This window comes from Leuciscus leuciscus (assembly GCF_965113295.1).
Source record: "Leuciscus leuciscus genome assembly, chromosome: 2".
In the NCBI taxonomy this organism is placed as follows: domain Eukaryota; kingdom Metazoa; phylum Chordata; class Actinopteri; order Cypriniformes; family Leuciscidae; genus Leuciscus; species Leuciscus leuciscus.
The window spans coordinates 58,321,209-58,341,919 of record NC_138726.1 but is presented as its reverse complement, the minus strand read 5'-3'; the positions used below and the strand labels follow the sequence as shown (position 1 = coordinate 58,341,919).

General features: G+C 41.0%; 1 long non-coding RNA gene across 1 annotated transcript; it reads left to right on the top strand.

The window, feature by feature from the left end:
- Positions 1–525: 525 nt before the first annotated feature.
- Positions 526–4,077, top strand: LOC309493372. The gene is made up of 3 exons (XR_014203881.1): positions 526–752; positions 2,778–3,085; positions 3,227–4,077. It is a non-coding gene; the product is annotated as an uncharacterized lncRNA (long non-coding RNA).
- Positions 4,078–20,711: the final 16,634 nt, after the last annotated feature.

The window sequence follows — 20,711 nt, the reverse complement described above, 5'->3', positions numbered from 1 at the left end:
TTTTCATTAACCGAGTGATTTCACTCTTTTAAAAGGTTACTAATGTCTCAGTACAAAACCGGAGGGAAATTAGAGAAAAAGGATGCAAATATGCCCATTCATCTCCACTGTGGTTCTTCTGTGAAAGGCAGACATGCAAGTGAAGAAAGAAGAGAAAAAGAAACATCCTCAAGTCTAAAAAGAAATGTTATCGAAAAAAAATCCATCATCCTTACTCCTCCCACTTCAACAACTCCTCCCACTTCAACCTTTTCCCCGCCCACTTTCAGAAAACCTCCTTCTATAGAACCCCTCATTGACCCAAAGCTCCGCCCCTTTGTGTTTTCCACACACTACGAGGACTCGAGGAGGAGGGGCTTCTACTGGACTGCAGTTTAAAGCTCCTAGGCAACCTCCACAAAGCTCAGTGACTGGTGCTCGCTGCTGTCAGTCAAAGGGCAGAGGCGTGGCTGTTATCTGGAGAGGCGGGGCTTAAGGAAGTGGAACTGGATGGAGGACGGATGACTCCTGCAGGACTGAAGACTGTACTGGACTTCAGCCACAGCGGAGAGGTGGATAGAGGAGAAACGGATGAAGTGCTGGAAGCTTGTAGGGGTTTAGGGTTTAGGGACTCGAGTGAGTGTGTGGTGGAGACGTTCTCGTCAACGGGAACAGAGAGAGGGAAAGAAGCCTGCAGATCATACGAACACTGTGGGAGGGAAACGTTGGCTGTATTGTCATCAATCAAGCAGACAGTGGAGACCGTTTCCCTGGTAACTATGAGATTTCGGGGTATATATATACATGTGTGTGTGTGTGTGTGTGTGTGTGTGTGTGTGTGTACAGTGCTGCTTGAAAGTTTGTACATCCCTTGCAGAATCCTGTTCAAAAGTTTTCACCCCCCGGCTCTTAATGAATTGTGTTTCCTTCCGGAGCATTAGTGAATGTTTAAAGCTTTTTTTAATAGTTGTGTTTGAGTCCCTCAGTTGTCCTCATTTTGAAAAGATGGATCTCAAAATCATATACAGTCACCACTGGGTTCAAATATGCAAAAGATACTGTAAAACTGAAGAATTTTAAGGACTGGAGGATTTTTCTGAAGAACATTGGATGTTTAGTTGCTCAGGACAAACAAGGGACTCATGAACAACCATCATTAAAAAAAAAAAAATAACAGTCATGGGTCAGAATTGAAATTCTCAAAACTACCTGTTCAATCTTCATTGTGTCACTTGTGCTCATCAAAAAAGCAGTTTCTCATTCTTTGAACAAATTGCAAATTGCTTTGGTAAATCCATGCAAATGATTACGTACAATTCTCTGCCGTTTCCTACATTATCAATTGTTTATGTCAGGTGGATCAAAATGTATTATAATGGGTCTCTGTTGAATAGTCTCACCCCCTCACAACATTTAGGCATTAGTTCACAGCATAAGTCTTTACATGCAAAATGGTTGAACAAGTTGTCATAATATCCCTCTATGGCATGGTGTTGCCCTCAGGCAACAAACTACCTTTTTGGACCTCACACCGCCCCTTTAATTTTTTTAATATATTTTTTTTAAATATATAATATCCCCTGACATGTCTGTTCAATGAAATGAGGGGCTGAAGTGGGTGTGACCTTTTGTTTGGGGGTGGAGCAGTCCTTTCATGAAGCAAAGCCACATGGTACACAGTGCCACCAATTAGTAAGATAAATATAACTTTTTAACATGTTTAAGTTAAAATAACTTTATATAAAAAAATATATGCATGTGCATCAGTGTGTAAATAAGTATGTTTGATTGTTTAAAGATTTATTTTGTTTTTATTTATATACTAAAACTGTGTTTTTTTGTTCGTTGTCTCAGGGCAACACTGTGCAGTTAGACCGCTTTTGTTCAGGCAATATCATAGGGTTAGGAGGACCATATGGTGCATTCAAGTTTTAGTACCCTCGTAGCACATTGTTGCCCTGAGGCAACAAACCAATATCTGGTTCAGGGGTGGGGTGGGGAACACATTTTATGATGGATATATGATCAGGGACCCCCAAGCTTCCAAAAAATGGGGTGAAAGATTTTTTCCCCAAAAAACAAAAAGTCATGCCATACAGGGATATGTCAAGCATATTTCTATACTAGGGATGCACCGATGCATCGGCTGAACATCGGTAACGGCCGATATTTGCCTCGTTAACTGCCATCGGCCATCGGGAAATAAAAATGACATTCGCCTGACCGCTCTGAATAGTGAGTGAGAGCGCGCGCGCGGTCGGGGCTCTCTCTCTCTCTCTCTCTCTCGCAGAAGAGCGCGTGCGCGCTTAAAATTTAATATTTTGGTATGAACATTCACCCGTGTTTTTTCCCTCATAAATGCGAACACGAAAAATAAAATGAATATTATAATGTTTTTTTTGTTGGGTCAGACAATGATTACCAAATTTCTCTCTCATATTGCTCTTCATAACAACTGAAAAAGAACTTATAAATAAGGTTATAACTGTCAACCAGAAAGTGACATTAAAGGTTTTTTTTGTTTCATAAATTGGTCTGATTGAATTTGTGCTCATTCTAGGATAGTGTGATCAAGAGCCGAAAGACTTGTATGTTTCCGTGGCACAAAAGAAGGAATAAATAACAAAAAGAAAAAACATCGGCATCGGCATCGGCCATCGGCCAAGTTGTTATGTTAAACATCGGTATCGGTATCGGCCCAGAATTTCCCAATCGGTGCATCCCTATTCTATACATTTCCATTATACCTTTTTTTTTTCTTTTTCTAAATCTGTCCCGAATTTGTAAATTGCTTCCAGGTGAATCTTGACTTTCTCTGACGAAGGTGCATCTCATGACTCATCAACTGGTAAGTATATATATATATAGCCGGAGCACAACACAATGTTACAATGTCTGATAATGGAAGGACAAGGAATTGGACGGGGTCAACAGCCAGAGAGAAGAAGAAGAGGAGGAAGAGGAGTGAGGCTGCGTGGCGGAGGAGTTGGTAGGCAAAACAGAGGAAGAGGCCGAAGAGGCCGAGGACACATGCGTGTTCCTGATGAGACAAGAGCCACACTTCTAGACCACGTTCTCAATCATGGGCTTACAATGGCCGAGGCCGGTCGAAGGGTGCAGCCAAATGTTGGGAGAACAACTGCGTCCTCAATCATTCAGACTTTTCATCGACAGAACAGGTATGCAATCTAACAATAGGCACTGCACTGTAATACTGTATACATTTCTTTCCACATAGGACTGCAAGACAACTTCACAGAGGACTCCCTTCACACCTGAACGGGAGGAGGCTGTTTGCACCACGGTTGTAGAAAACAATGTCATAAGACTAAGGCAGATAAAGAGTGCCATTATAGAGGACAACAACATCTTTGAAAACATCCAAACAGTCAGCATCTCAACCATTGAAATGAACACACCAAATGAATATGAAGAAGCTGTGCACTGTTCCACTTGAAAGAAATGGTGAAAGAGTGAAGGAGCTGCGCTACCAGTATGTACAGGTAAAACATGTATGAGCTTGCAGCAACTGTTCCTCACAGTCAACAGTACAACACCGTATGGTGAGTGTGACCTTTACACATTTGCTATGGCTGTAGAAAAGAAGATGCAATAAGTGCTGTATACATTTGATGTAACTGTATCTTGCCCAAAATGAAAATGCATGTAATTCATAAAACTCATTTAGTGTCGTCTGGATATTGTGTATAATGGAACTGGAAGCAAGTGAACCACCGCACAGCTTCATCTACATGGATGAGGCAGGCTCCAACCTAACGAAACACGGGCGCGGGAGAATTATCATCGGCCACAGAGCTACAGTCGATGTGCCAGGCCAACGGGACGCTAATATTCCCATTACTGGGCCATTCAATACAGAGCGTCTAGTCTCTACAGGGATCTCATCCCTGAACAAGAGAGGGGGCAGATTGGAGATGACCTGTCAAAGTACGTGATTTCCATCGCTCCACCATCATCAGGCAATGGTGTGCGGCCCACAACAGGATACTGATGGAGTTCCTCTCACCCCACTCCCCATTCCTTAACCCCATTGAGGAATTGTTATATTCGTTGTGACGCGGACGAGCATTTGTGGCCCAACAGACAGGAGCGTCAGGAGGTGTAGGGAGACTGCACTGTAATTCCTACAGCACTGCATGTCCAGTTTCCCTAAGGAGATTGTCCTATGTTCACATTTCTCACATTGTAGTGCTCTCTTTTCTGTTTTCTGTATCGCAATGACATGGTCTGTCAACAAATTACAGTACAAAGCGTAAAGGTGAATCTTGTCCAGTCTCTTGCAATCAAACTCCCACATACACTACAATTTACAATAACTGTCATCAAAACTTTAGCCATAGTTTACATCAGAACATCCCTCCAGAGTACACTGTTATACTGACAACATGACTAAGCAATCTGACCGTACACAATGACACAAGGACTTGTCCTTCTGATGGCACTGACATGTTCATTGACAGATATTTACTTTTGAGAGATGAACTAAAGGTTTTGAGCAAGAGACTGGCTTTTGCAGGTAATCCATGGTGTTTTGTTATTTGTACGAATTGTTTTGAGAAATGCACTTACTGTTTTGCAAATGTCGAGAAATGTACCAAAGCGAATGAGAAAAACTGTAAGACTCAAGGGTACAAAGTTTTTTATAAATAAAAAAAAAAAAAAAAAATTATCTTGTGGACTATACAGTATGTAAACATATTTTATGTAAAATATCTTATTCCAGACAGTTCTTAATAAAAAATAATATGCATTTTGTATGATCCCTCTTATTTAGTTAAAACCAGTAACCAGGACCAGTAACCAGGACCAGTAACACGGGCGCGGTAACAAGGACACTAATGACTGATTAAAAAAAAAATATATATATATTTATATTAATTAATAATAATGAAAATATTTCTTAAAATGTTACTGGGAAATAATTAATAATGATTATGAAATAATGGCAAAACATAAATGTATTTAAAATAATCTGAACTAATAAACAAGTAAAGAAATTAAACTAAAATGAAACAATTAAAGGAACTATATTTGTGCAAATTAATACTGCTTGTTCAAGGCATAAAGACAGAAACTCAATCAAGTAAAATAAATAAATAAAACAAAAACACTTCAAAATATTTCTGGGAATTAGTGCTGCTTATGAAAGTTCAAGACATAATAGGCATACGTTTTCAAGTAAAACATTTTTTTTAAATAATAATAATTTAAACGAATTAATTTACAAATAAATCGAATTCAAGACACACACACACAAAAAAAACCTCTTTTCTCACTTTTTTTTTTGTCTCACTGTCTCTGTGCTTTTGAGCAATGTCAAATGTATTGTTACTTTCTAATGTAATGAACGACTGTTAGCAAAAAAATGCTTTTGACTGCATGACAATGCATAGAGCAGCAGGGGGCGGCATCAGCGTATTCAGACTCTCTCTCTCTCTCTCTCTCATGACTGTCATCTCTCTCTCTCTCTCTCTCTCTCTCATGACTGTCATCTCTCTCTCTCTCTCTCTCTCTCTCTCTCTCTCTCTCTCTCTCTCTCTCTCTCATGACTGTCATCTCTCTCTCTCTCTCTCTCTCTCTCTCTCTCTCTCTCTCTCTCTCTCTCTCTCTCTCATGACTGTCATCTCTCTCTCTCTCTCTCTCTCATGACTGTCATCTCTCTCTCTCTCTCTCTCATGACTGTCATCTCTCTCTCTCTCTCTCTCTCTCTCTCTCTCTCTCTCTCTCTCTCTCTCTCTCATGACTGTCATCTCTCTCTCTCTCTCTCTCTTTCTCTCTCTCTCTCTCTCTCTCTCATGACTGTCATCTCTCTCTCTCTCTCTCTCTCTCTCTCTCTCTCTCATGACTGTCATCTCTCTCTCTCTCTCTCTCTCTCTCTCTCTCTCTCTCTCTCTCGACTGATGCAGGGTGTTGGTTTCCTCCTCATGAGACTGGAGGAGCTGCAGATTACCTCACATTACTGTTGCCAGAAGAACGAACCGTCTGTCCTGACAATCAACAGCTTCTTCACCGCCTCATAAGGACCCCTTTTGCCTCTTGTCTTCAGGTGCAGGGCTGTAAACTGCTGGTCAGGAGTTCAGGAGGGAAAACTGTGGATAATCTCCTACATGGTGATGGGAGAACGGCGGACTGTAAGCCACACGCTCCAAACCAGGTACAATCTACTGACAAAGACAATGATTACATGAATATAACCAATAAGAAGGCAAAATAAATTTCCTCAGAACAGAGTTATAATAATTATCTAAAAGCATATAAATACTTAAATAAATAAATAAATATGTTAACAGAATAAAAAAATGTTGCCAAAGCAAACTAAGCAAAAAATTATCTAATTTTCATTTAGTTCAACTTGATGCACTAACATAAAATACAAATAAAAATACATTAAAAAATTATAAAAAAACGAATAAAATGACAAGAAAACCTTAAAATTACTAATTAAAATGAAAACAGAAAATACAAAAATAATAAAAATTTAAAAATAGTATTAATAATAATAATAATAATAGTAGTATGTATCAATGATACTAAAATTACACTGAAAACTAAAATAAGACTCAATACTAAAATAAAACTTTTTGTAATTAGTAGTTATTGCTTTTAAACATGTTTATAAAGTTTTTTTAATACATTTTAAAGCTATATTAGTACATCAAGTTAAATGAAAATGAGAAATGATGCTTTGATAGTTACATAGTTTTAGTTATCTTTACTGTAACCATATATAATAATATCAGCAATACACTGATGCAACAAATATTATTCACTTAGGGAGTCTGCACAGCAATTAAGCTGAGACCAAAATTAAAAAAGAATTTTTCAATTTCAATTCAGTTACCTTGGAATTTATTCCGAAAATTCCCTCGCATTCCACGGCGTTTACTGTCTCACATCAATACACATAAACAATAAACACACAATAAACACCATTCATTAAAATAATAATACATGAATACATAAGTAAATAAGTGGCTGCAGTGCATCAATTTAAATTTTTCCAGAACTCTGATGCCTAATTAAAACCCCATTTTTTACTTAGACTTTACAGATATGTTACACATACTGCAATTTGATAATATAAATATAAATAATTTAATTGCGTTCTCGTCTGAAACATAAATGTATTAAGTTGATTGTAAGTGTCTTGTTTTAGTATTCTCAATAGAGCAGCTTTCCCTTTGTTCAGTGTAACCCTGTGTGCAACTAAAACTGTACACTATGTACACTAAGATGCCCTCTAGTGGTTAAATTGTTTTGGTTGTGCTTCGGCTCTGTATGCTGGTGCAGATGAATCCTTCAGCTCATAAAACATTTACTTCACTTAGTAAGTCTGCTGTATGTATACCTCTTAAATCGTTGATTAACTGAATGCGCTCCTTTCGTGTTAATTAGGTTAATTATCTGAACGTGCTCCTCCCGAACTTTTTTAATAAAACATAATTTCATGAGTTCACACTTACATATAATTAAAGGAGAACTTGGTAACTTTTTTAACTTAATAAAACTGTCTAGAAATCATTTGGATGGTTAAACAACCTGTTCTGGTGATATTGGTGACTTTCCCAGCTCCCCCCAGCGTTCCCAGGCGGAAAACCAACCTTGCAACTTGGGGACTACCGTCCCGGCAAGATAGAAATTGGAAGTCTCGTGAGAAGCGAGAACTAGAACGAGAACGAGCGCGAAACACGAATTGCTTTACGGCAATTCGACATAAACACACACGCATGTATGATGTATTACCAGATTACCCACCTCGGTAGACATAGCTCCACACGATACAGTTGGCTTGCTCCGATCAAAACAAACGCACATGAGAAGCGGTAGAGAGGGGGAGGAGGTCGCCGCAAGTGAGTTTTTACGACCTTGTTGTGAAATATACGCCCCCCCACAGCTGTAGGGGGAGCTCGTGGGGAAAACATGCGACAACAAAAGGGAAAATCAGCGAAGAAGTGACTAGAGTTCGCTAGAGTTGCCGAGTTCTGCTTTAAATAGAGTAAAGGTTATGTGTATTTGGCGTGCTGTCCGTGGGGAGGGCTGCGAGCTCAGAATTTGGCCCGAATGCAGAGTTCTCCCCCAAAAAGCAAATGAGCAAAAGGACAGCCGCCAGACTAAAGACATCCCCCCTGCTTTAATCAATGTACTTCTCTTAACCCTCAAGCCACCTTCACATAGCAGCCCTTAATTCCCTCTTCGTGGACACATTTTGGCAAGTTCTCAGGTTTGATCCAATTTTATTTTTATTTTTTTTAAATGTTATATCACTATCTTCGATAAAATAAAAACTATCAATTTATGCCGTTTTTATTTATTTTTGTGGTATTTTTTGAATTTATTGACCTCTAAAAGTAACATATTTTCTATGTAAATTACACTTATTTTTATGTTATATTTAATGTTTCTTTAACTTCAGAAAAAAATATAAATAAAATGTCAGCCACTGAGTAGTACAGCTATCCAGTGGCTATTTATATAATTGCTTTTTTTTTGTTATTTTTATACCAACATAAGACACCAGATGTCACCAAAATCACCTATGGAAGTAAAATAATGACAATGAAATGTTTTTGAAACAAAAAAGCTTGTTGAATTGCACTACTTGAAAAAATATGCATTGCATTAACCCTGCTTGCATTTTTATGCATTGTATTTTCAGGGCTTGCATTTTTATGGGCTGAAATTCAACATGGTTGTATTATTTAAGCTGTGAATATTTCAATTCAAAACATTTCACACACGTTTCCATTAATAAAAATTCAATGTGATTTTTATGTAAATGTTAGGTTTTGTGATGTCACTAACCCAGGAGGAATGTCCTGTAGTCCCTATCAGTCATTTGTTGTAGTCCTTAAAAAACGTTTTCTTTAAAAGCAAATATCTCCCTTTGCTTTGAACTTTGAACGTTGTAACTTTGCAGATGTTGTTTATGCCCAAACAGTTCACACTGATATAAATTGAACCTTTCTATGATTGTTGCTTGCCTGATGAAGACCCTTTGGGTCAAAACATTGTTCTTTTTAATTAATTCTTCGGAGCAGAAGTGGCAGTGTGCCGATTCTTGTTTATTTTGAGTTTCAAACAGCAACATTACACACTAACTAAAGTTAGAAAAGTGAAATCATAATCAACCACCCCTTTAAAAAGCAGCAATTTTTTTATTTTTTTTCTGGAAATGTACTCAACATTAAAAGTGTGACAAATATACACAGTCTCTTCTATATTCACAATCAAATTAAAAAGTAGTTTTTAGTTTTGCATTAAATCTAGTATATGGTGCATCTATAAATTAACGGTTGTTGTAATTTATTAATAAATTACCTGAAGTTTCACCTGAAGACCACTGCCATTTATCAACACCCAGTCCAGATATACCGAACACCTCCATCATTCTCACTCTTCTTCAGCTCGTTCATGTCGTTCATGTTGTCAACCGTGGCCAGTTCTATTTCATCTCAGTCAACACGCCACAGTATGGGTCAGCCTCGCTAAGGATGAGCTGTCAGGAGACGGTATATCAAATTAACCACGCCCCGCTTGCAATCACCTCCTATAAATACAGGTGTTAATCAGCCGGCCCTTTCTCTTTTTTGCCTCCTGGCTAACGATTGAGTTGGTAAAGACGGTAAGATTTGCTTCCTTTATTACTTAAAGTAACTGGCTGACGGGAACCTCTTTGCCTGTGAGGGTGAAAGTTACCGCGTTGCCGCGTGCTGTTTATGAAGGAGCCTCTTAACCTAGAGGATTAAAGCTACCGTGTTAAGTCTGTTTGAAAAGGTGAGTATTTAACACAGATTGTTTGGCAAGGGGGCCTCTTCACCTGTAAAGGTGAAAGCTACCAAGTTGAAGTAAGCTGTTTAAAAACACAGCGGGGAGAGATTTTCGTTGTCATTTCAGCCAAAGAAACCTCTTTGTCTGTGAAGACAAAAGCTAGCTGAGCTATTTTTCACTTCCCTATTAAGATGCAAGAGGAAGACAACATTGGTTTTCCGGCAGAGATTCCTGCAGGACAAGTACATCGGCCTGAGCAGGATCTTCAAGAAGAAGGTGTTAGGCGTAAGCATTCTCGCAAGCGCAAACATGTAGAAGTGGATCATCTTCAGAGGCAAATGCAAGGAATGCAAGAGACTCTGAATAATTTGTTACAGGCACAACAGTGGCCGGTGGGGCCTCCAGGCCCTGGGGAACTGGTGCAAAAACAACCATGCCGCCACCCAGATGAGGTATCTGTGATAGCATCTGGAGTGTTTGGAAGGGAAGGCAATTCTATGCCATCAGATCAAGAGGACATCTCTGATTCAGAAATGGATGATTATTCTTCTCAGGCCTCGGATCCTGTTCCTTTGGATTCATCAGATAAGGCAGTGATTGCTAGAGCAGCAGAGCGGGTGAACCTGACTTCACAACCTGCCTCAACATCAACTTCGGTATTTGATAGAGGCTCTCAGCGCCGAAAATCGGAAGGTTTGCCTATACTTCCAGACTTTGTGACAGAGTTGCATTCTTCATGGAAGGTCCCAGGTTCCACTGCCCTCCCTAAGACACAGCTGGGCAACCTGGCAGGGGCGGCAGCTTACGGGCTTGCTTCAGCTCCTCAGATTGGGCCCACATTTGCTATGTTGGCAGGAGCAACCACCCGGGCTGGCAAAGATGCTATACATCCTAACAAGCATTGTAGGTTAGTTGACAGTCAGCTAAAAAGAACCTATCATGCCTCTGCCTTGTCTGCAAGACTGGCATGCACCAATTCCCTCCTGTTGGTTTATTTAGAGGGTATACTGCAGGATTTGTCCTCTACCTTGACGAGTGAAGACATTCCAGAAGCACTACGGGTGATTGACATGCTGATCCGAGGAACAAGTGCACATGCCCAAGCTCTGGGACAATCGATGGCCAGTGTGGTTCAAGCACGTCGTCAAGTATGGCTGTCCCAGGCCAATCTTTTGGACCAAGACTGCATGGCAGTCGTAGCAGCACCATTGATCCCTGGCGAGGTCTTTGGGCCCCCTTCAGAGGCAGCATTGGAGCAGTCCCGTAAGACAAGGGAGTTGACATGCGCTGTGCGTCGGGCACCAGTTATTCGTGGGCCTCGGACATCAGCGGGGAGCAGTAGCTGGACTCGCCCAGAATCGTTAACCCAGGTCTACCCAGGGCAGCGAAGAACTGCTGGCCAAGGGGCTCTAGGGGGACCAGGCCAAGGAGTTCGACAGCCCTTTCGTAGGGGCAGACAGGCAGAGTCTTCCATCACACGGATGTCAGGCGGAAGAAATCGTCGCTGACAATCAGTCTCCGGCCACACACTTTTCCAGTCAACAGCTCCTCCACTGGCGTCAATGCACCCAATGTCCATGGGTGCTAAGCACCTTGGAGTTCGGATACAGGCTCCAGTTCAGATCAAAACCGCCAAAGTTTCAAGGGATTGTTCCTACTGTTCTGGGAGACGAGAACCATTGCAAGTCTCTCACAGCAGAGGTATCGGTCCTTTTAGGAAAAGGAGCAATAACACACCTGCCCTTGGGAACAATGGGGCAGGGGTTTTATTCCACCTATTTCCTGATTCCAAAAAAGGATGGGGGTCTTCGTCCCATCCTCAATCTCAAGGGATTCAACCGTCATTTGAAACGACTGCCTTTCCATATGCTCAACATATCAACCCTTTTAACCTTCATCAGACAAGGGGACTGGTTCACAACAGTGGACCTCCAGGATGCTTATTTTCATATCCCAATTCACAGGAACCACAGGAAGTACCTAAGGTTCTACTTTCAGGGCAACGCATACGAGTACAATGTTCTCCCCTTCGGTCTGTCATTGGCCCCCCGCACCTTTACAAAATGTATGGATGCAGCGCTCATCCCCCTTCGTCGACAGGGCATACGTATAGCAAACTACCTGGACGATTGGCTAATTTGTTCCCCTACAGAGCAGCAGGCCAGGAACAACACAAAGGTGGTCCTAACCCATTTACAGAACTTGGGGCTGAAGCTGAACAGCAAGAAGAGTTGTCTCATCCCCACCAAGGCAGTGACATACCTAGGGTTGACCTTGGATTCAACAACGATGAAAGCATCTCTGACTTCTCAGAGGCAATTGGTGTTGGAAGAATGTCTATCCCGGCTCCTCTGGAAGGAGCAGGTTACAGTGAAGTTTGGTCGGAGGCTGCTTGGCCTGTTGGCAGCAGCCAGTCAGGTGGTACCATTGGGATTGCTTCACATGCGCCCTCTGCAGCTATGGTTAGCAAAATACAAAGTGAGTCCATACGAGAATGGACAGCGACTGATCCCAAGGGACAGGGATTGTCTTCCAACAGTCCAGTGGTGGCTCTCGACTCCAGGCCTAAAGGAAGGAGTCACACTGGGCCCTTTATGTTCAAGGGAGATGATAACAACAGATGCGTCACTGGAGGGCTGGGGTGCTGTCTGGCGAGGCAATCCAGCACAAGGACAATGGGATGCCTCGTGGAGAGGAGCACATATAAATCTGCTGGAACTGGAGGCAGTATTTCGGGCCCTGATCCATTTTCGGCCTCAGCTTCGGGAGAAGCATGTCATTGTTCGCTCAGACAGTACCACAGTAGTGTCATATATAAACCATCAAGGCGGGTTACGTTCAACGTCCCTTTACAGGAGAGCTCGGGACCTTCTGTTATGGGCACATGCTCAGGGGGTGTCCCTGAGGGCCTTACACCTCCCGGGAGAGGACAATGTAGCAGCCGACCTTTTGTCCAGGGGGGGCCCCAGGCCAGGGGAATGGCGACTACATCCGGCAGTGGTGCAGGAGATCTGGTCTCGGTTCGGAGTGGCTCTGTTACACCCCGTCTAGGGAAAAAGGGGCAACATGAAAGAGTCAACGATGTGCGAGGAATTAGAACAAAAGTTATTTATTTTCTTAATTTGGGACATATGATTCAGGAGCTGACAAAGCCAAAATAACAAACAAAACAACCTTAAATTTAAACCTCTTTCCTAAACCTTAACCCAAAAGAAAAGAAAATGAAAATACAATCAGTAAACCTATCTCCCTAACCAAAAACAGAGATTAAACAGTTTACAATAAAGAAAAGAATGGCGTCAAACTCCCTACTTTCCCAAAAATAAATCAGTATTTACAATATGTACAACCAGGCAAACAAACTGAAAAGGGCAGTCCAAATCAGTGTCAGTAAACAGGCAAAGGGTCAAATGTGCCAACTGGGCCAATGAGATTTTTAGGTACAAACAGCTTTCAAATCAAACAAACAAACAAACAAACAAACAAACAAACAAACAAACAAACGGTACTCACAGTCTCAAAACTCTTAACACTCAGATACTACTCAGATAACACTCTTAACACTCAGATAATACTCAGATAATACTCTTAACACTCAGATAATACTCAGATAACACTCTTAACGCTCAGATAACAAACTCTCTGCTCAAACACAAAACCCACTCCTTCCTTCCGAGGAAGTGATGACGTGTCTTTTTAAAACGCGCTGCACCAATCAGGATCGAGCAGCAATCATCGTGCAGGAACCAATCAGATGATGATCCAATCATCCTGCAGGAATCCATCAGGTGACGTTCCTAGACAGACACACTGAGAGACTGACAAAACAACAGAGAGGCAGCAAAATACAAACCATAGGGTCGTAACAGGCTCAGGTAGATCTCTTTGCCTCACTGGAAACTACACATTGTCCCCTGTGGTATTCAATAGTGGGCCCCAAGGGGTCACTAGGGGTGGATGCTCTGGCGAACAAATGGCCTCCAATGCTCCTGTATGCATTCCCTCCATTCCCTCTTCTGCCAGTGGTCCTAGCCAAAGTAAGGATCTTAAAGGCCAAAGTCCTGCTGGTGGCACCAGATTGGCCCCAGCAAGCATGGATGCCAGATTTGGTAGCATTACAGAGGGGACCGCCATGGCGTCTCCCAGTCAGGAAGAATATGCTGTCTCAGGCCCAGGGGAAACTCTGGCACCCGAATCCAGGGAGGTACAATCTGCACGTCTGGCCACTAGATGGGAGTCTTCCAGAGCTCTGGGAGAGGCGGTTCTAACAACATTGCATGCAGCAAAAGCCCCATCTACAAGGAGACTGTATGCTGCTCGATGGGAAAGGTTCTCTCGATGGTGTCAGTCCAAGGGAATGGACCCAGTTTCATGTGGGGTGGAGTTAGTTTTGTCATTCCTCCAGTCCCTGTTGGAGACTGGTCTGACGGAGTCACCCTTGAGGGGATATGTAGCGGCTATATCAGATCGACATATGGAGTACGGAGGCAGCACAATTGGTGTCCATCCTATCGTGAAATGTTTTCTGAAAGGAGCTCGTAGATTAGGCCCATCTCAAGCTCGGTTGGTTCCCTCATGGGACTTGGGCATTGTCCTGAAAGCTCTGACAGAACATCCCTTTGAGCCATTAGACAAATTGGAGTTAGAACTTCTTACATTGAAGACAGCCTTTCTCTTGTCTATTGCTTCAATTAGGAGGGTAAGCGAATTGCATGCCTTGTCGGTATACCCTGCATGCTTAAGACTGGGAGAAGAAGAAGATTCATCCATTTCTCTCCTTCCAAATCCATCATTCCTGCCAAAAGTTTTGCCTCGTTCTTATGTCTCCAGACCTTTGGTACTAGAACCCTTTCATCCCCCTCCTCATGATTCAGCAGAAGCAGCCAGATTACATCTAATCTGCCCAGTCAGAGCACTGAAGAGATACATTGCTTGCACTCAACAGATCAGACAGACTAATCAGCTGTTTGTCTGTTTCGGGGACTCCGTGCGAGGCCAGGCGGTGTCCAAACAGCGGCTCGCAAGATGGGTGGTCAGGCTGATAGAACTAGCCTACCACAGCATAGGAAGGCCTCCTCCCAAGGGGGTGGTGGCCCACTCTACCAGAGGAATGGGGGCCTCTTGGGCATTATTTAAGGGTGCCTCTCTGGAAGAAGTGTGTGTAGCAGCAGGTTGGTCGTCCTCTTTGACATTTGCCAAATTCTATCGTCTGGATCTTGCAAAGACAGTTTCATCTACTATTCTGCAAGCAGCGGAACAAGTATAAACTGCTTTATGTTAAGTTATGTCAAGGTATTATTACCTGGTGGTTTTGTTGTAAGTTATATGAAGAACTAATAAAGGTTCTGTTGCATTAATCATGTCCTGGTTATTGCCCCGCTAGATTTCCCCTCGTGACCTTATCTGGTACACAGTTGACCCATACTGTGGCGTGTTGACTGAGATGAAATAGAACGAAGGGTTACACAGGTAACCTAGGTTCTGTGAATGAAGTCAACACGCCACGAAGCGTGGTCACTCGGGGACTGCTTCGAGCCAGTCGGAAAAAAGAGAAAGGGCCGGCTGATTAACACCTGTATTTATAGGAGGTGATTGCAAGCGGGGCGTGGTTAATTTGATATACCGTCTCCTGACAGCTCATCCTTAGCGAGGCTGACCCATACTGTGGCGTGTTGACTTCATTCACAGAACCTAGGTTACCTGTGTAACCCTTCGATCTGTGTACCCAGCAAACACAAAATGTTTTTACAACGTTTCACAACGTTGTTTTTTGGTTGCAATTAGGTAATGTTGCAGTGCAACGTTTTAAAAATGTTTAAGAAACCACACCTAAAATAAAAAAAATTATGTAACCAAAATAAAACGTTTTAGAAACGTTGTGAAAATACCAACCAGGTATGTTTTCTTTAGGTAGTCAAAAAACGTAGATATCACGTTTGTCTACTACGAAAACAAAACCAGACCAAAATGTAACTTTGGCGAGACGTTTTATTTAGGTGTTAAAATAACGTAGTCTGCACGTTGAAATAGGTTTTAAAAGAAACGTCACGACAGTATTAATACAACCATGCCAAATCTCCAATGGTAGGCTACGTTCTGTTTGTGTATAAAATATAACAGTATAACATTTTAACATTAAAGCGATTCTTCATTGACCGAGTATCCTAACAGACGAGACCGCTGTATAGGCAGCCTGATTATCAAGTATCAAAAGGACTTATAGGTGATATGTGAATGCTTACTCTCAGTTGTGTCTTCTCATTTAATAGCCTATACATTTTCTGATAACATTTTTTACGCTAATCATCACTGAACATGTCATACACACTTTTGGAAAAATGTTAATGTCCTTGCATTCATGCAGCCTGAGGGTGGCGATCTAATGATGATTGACATACTTTATTAAAATAAGTTCATAATTATATCATGTAGTTTTTGCTATTTTATTTCTACACCTCGTTTACCATTTCTAAAGGTAGACCTATATATTATGTTATAATGTAGCCTATTATATATATAAATTACTTAAACATTGTTTTACATTTTCAATGCTTTCATATTTTCATTCAATTTACAGTTTGCGATGGCCACAGGCCTACTATCCACTTAATAATATATCAAGTTTCATGATATTTTAGCTGATTATCAAATAATTCATTCCATCAATCTAAATGTAAATGCTGCGTGACTTTTTACGTATTTTAATGGGGGCGCGCGCTGAACATTCAAGCCGCATTTGAACTGGAGCGGAGGGCGTTACCATGGAAACGAGGCGGCAGCTCAACTGACAATCAGCGAAACTCCGTCTCTCACTGTTGTTTTAACAACTTTAAGGTAAGTTTAGTCCATAAAATTACACAAATAGTACATACAAATGTTTCTGAGACTTTCTTTCATGTAAATCACTCGCTTCCGTTGAATATTTACTTAATAGAAATGGTTTAGTGTCTTCGAAAAAGTCCGTTAGCATCTAACTAACCTTAGCTATAGGTAGCGCTAACGTTAGGTTGACTATAGACTTGAGCTGTAAGTTTGGGCTTTTAATCACATCTTATGTGCAGATGAGATATTTTGATAGTTTTGTAAAGGTTTTGCTGACAATTGGTCAATGGATGAATGGAAATAAGCTAATTTATTTAACCTAAAAGTAACTTACGCACTGTATGGTTAATTCATAGTTATCACGTGACGTCACACCTGGAGGGCAAAATAAGGCTTTCCTCCACTGCCCAGTCCTTTTTATCAGGTTTGTAGTATAGTGTTAATGTAGTAAAACAGTATTATTAAAAGATCAAATTAAATATAGCCTACCGCTTATTCATGATGCATACTTTGTACAGGTAAGCAGATGAACACAGAACAAATTATTTACAACAAAATAATATTGTTTGTCTTCTCCCCTTTACAGTATTGTTTGCCATCTAGTCCTGATCACAGAGTTTAGCTCCAAACCCAATTGACCTTTCGCCGAGCCCCGCCCCCCCTTAGTTACTGTTGCTACGTCCGACAAACAAATGGTCAAACACGACCAGCGCGACAGATTGCCATGACGGAAAAAGGTATACCCGTGCGTGTCAGTGACCTTTTTTGGAGCAATACCTCCGCGATATCTTCCAGATTGAGGCAAAAAGGGTTACAGTACTGTGGAGGGATATATTATAATATAAAAATACGCAATGAAGGAGACACGACTACTATCTACGTCTCTATCGAGGCTAATGCTTACCGGTGTTCATACACATCATTTGTGATTATGACAAAGAACAAGGAAACAAGTGTTTAAAAGCATTGTAAGACACTTACTGTTGTGTTTTTGTGTGAAAGAAAAAACTGTCTCTGAAAATAAAAGTGCTGTGAGCAATAATTTCTTATACATGTGTGTTTTTTCGCATAACACGACTAAAATTTTAAATGCTGCAAAACACATGGGAGTTATATTCCCGATGCTGTAGTTTATTTGATCAGTCACAGTATATCATTAATCAAGCTTAATTTGACTTTTCAACTACAATTAGGCAGGTGAACTGAAAGCTTTTACAATCTTTTAGCTATAACTTAGGCCTATATCATTGACAAAAGTATGTGGTGCATTTTCTTCCAAAAATGATTTTCTTTCTCAAATTCATGCTTCAAGTTGACAAAGCACAATAAACGAAATCACACAATAACTGTTTAACCAGACATAGCCTTAATTTGCATCTAACGTTAAATAACTTTCATTGATTGTCTTTCATAATTCACTTACCATAATATTTATTAGGGGGACAACAGATCACAAAAATCGCGGTTGAGACCATAATATTTATTAGTGGGGCAACGGATCATAAAACTCGCGGTTCAGACAATATTATGTTTTTTGAGTTACAGATAGGATAGTTTTTCAGATCAGAAAAACAAAACAAAAAAACCTTTAAGTAGCCATCGATACCACAGCCAGCAGACGTATTTATGCTTCGTAATGTTCGACACATTTAACTGGGAGTGGGGCCGTCCACACTGTTTTATCCATTGTAGGCACCGCTCACGTTGTGTTTTCGGCTTTGGGAATGGAAAGAACACAACTCCTCCAGACAATCTCTCGGGGTATGTAGTGTCCGATTTACAAACGCCATGGGCGCACGCTTCACAATCTTGCTAATGTTTGTCGGACCTGCTCACATAGTAACGGTTGCTATGATGTGTGATTGGACAATGGCCGTTTTGGGGGAGGGGCCGGCGAAAGGTCAATTAAGCAGACCTGAGCAGCTGATCAAGGATCACCAGAAACTCTGCAGAACTTTGGTCTCAGTGTTCCAGTGTTCAGGGGCCTCATTTATAAACGTTGCGTACGCACAAAAGAAGGCGTACGCCGCTCTCTACGCAATAATTGGTATTTATAAAAAGCAAACTTGACGGGAAAATGTGCGGTCCTTCACGCAAGCTCTGACCCAGGCGTACGCACAAAAACGGGTGAAATGAGAAATGGCGACACCGTCGGCAGACGGAAGAAACACGTGAAAGTGTGTGAAAGTGTGTGAAACTTTAGACCGTTGTGTAAAAAAATGACAATACTGCCTCTCATAAATAACATGAAGACTTTACAAAGCAAGTCTTACAATTAACAGCCTACACGAACACCCGTTTGATCGATCAAAGTGTAAAACAAACAAAATCAAACGAAAATTACAACAGAAATGCTAATTAACACATATTTGCAAAAAGAAAAGTGAAATATGTTCTGCAATAATATTGGCATGTTGTGCAATTCATCCTCATAAATAATATAGTAAACAGAACGAAATATACAAAACTGATATTCTCGTCAATGTGTCCATCTGGCGGAGCAGATAGATACAATTAGATAGATAGATAGATAATTAGGGAGATATAGCCTATAGATAGATAAATAGATAGATGTATTAATTGTCCACTGGGGAAAGTTGTTTTCATAGTAAAACATTTCTTCATCAGCTACGGAATCATGGTATTCATGCATATGCCTTTAGTTTGTTTTATTTTTGATAAAATAACGTATGACGTATGTCTCAACTCTGGCGATGCACTAGACGCTTTTTTGCCTCAACTTTGATGTCCGACCATTTCTTCTTTATTTCGGCCACGGTCGAGGTTGTGAGGCTGCAGCATTTACGCCGTCTGCAACCTTTTGCCACTCAAGTGCCTTTTTGGCATTAGTAATGCCCACACTGTGCCCTCCAAACAACATTTTACTCCTCTTTTCCACCTCGCCAACGATAACTTCTACTTCACATTGAGTGAAGTTACGTTTTTTTTGATTTCCTCTCTGTGTTTGCCATGATTTCGCAATCAATGAATATTAACTTGTGGGCGTTTCACGGACTATTTATGGGCATCTACGGGCGTGACATGAAGCCGCAAAAGCTGCGCTACATTTAGAATTGATTGTGATTTATTAAGGGAAAACTGCGTAGGATGTGCGTGCGCACGGTTTTATAAATCCGAATATTTCTGTGCGTACGCACGTCCTATGTTTCATCCGTACGCCACTTCTGACGCCAATCCTACGCAAAGTTTTATAAATGAGGCCCCAGGTATCCCAGTGTTGTAAGTTCAGAATATACTGCAGGAGATCTCAACATTGTCTCTCATGGTCCACTTACATGCAGAGCTTTACTCCAACCTAGTCCAGCACACCTGAACAAGCTAATCAAGGTGCTAAACTCTGGGTGCATATCACTTAGGTCTCTAGCTCAGTGAACCTGTTAAGCTGCACCAGTGCGTCGGCACTGAAGCATTTTTTTTTTTTTTTTAGTTCAAAGTTACTATCAGATTAAATGTTTTACCTTGACAAACTATACATCATTAAAAAGATATAAGATTCAAGTTTCAGTATTTGACAACTATTGTATTCTGAGAAACTTATAGTGACAGTTATGTCTTAATTTGTGTCAGGAGTTATGAAATGAAAAAATGCGTTGATCCCTTTAATAGGAGGATCTTTGTTGACATCTTTGTACGCATGCGCGAGTGGTTGTGTGGCAACAAAACAAACAGTATTGCGGGCAGTAAAGACGCGACGAGCACTTTCAAGAGAGTTAGCGGGCGAAATCCACAATATATAAGCACTTTAACATCTGAAGACCGGAGGAGGTTTGGAGAGAAGCTCAAAATTTGTATTGGTGACAAAATCGAAGTTATTCAAAGCCCATATGAGATCTGGGATGACAAAAAACGTTGGTCCGACTTGCCCGTGTCTTGGCCACCAATCTGCTGGGGAGACATTTATTCTTATTTAATAGAAACCCCTGGACCCTTCACTCATGAAAGATTAAAGGCTTTCAAAAGTCTGGAGGCCTATGATTATTTTGTTTTTTCAAAAAGTTGGGCCGATCTTTTCTGCCAAACAGAAAGCAGTGATTGTGCTAAAAGCAGAGGTTAGAACAGACTTTTCTTTTGCTTTTAAGTTTTGCGATCCAGAATAGCCC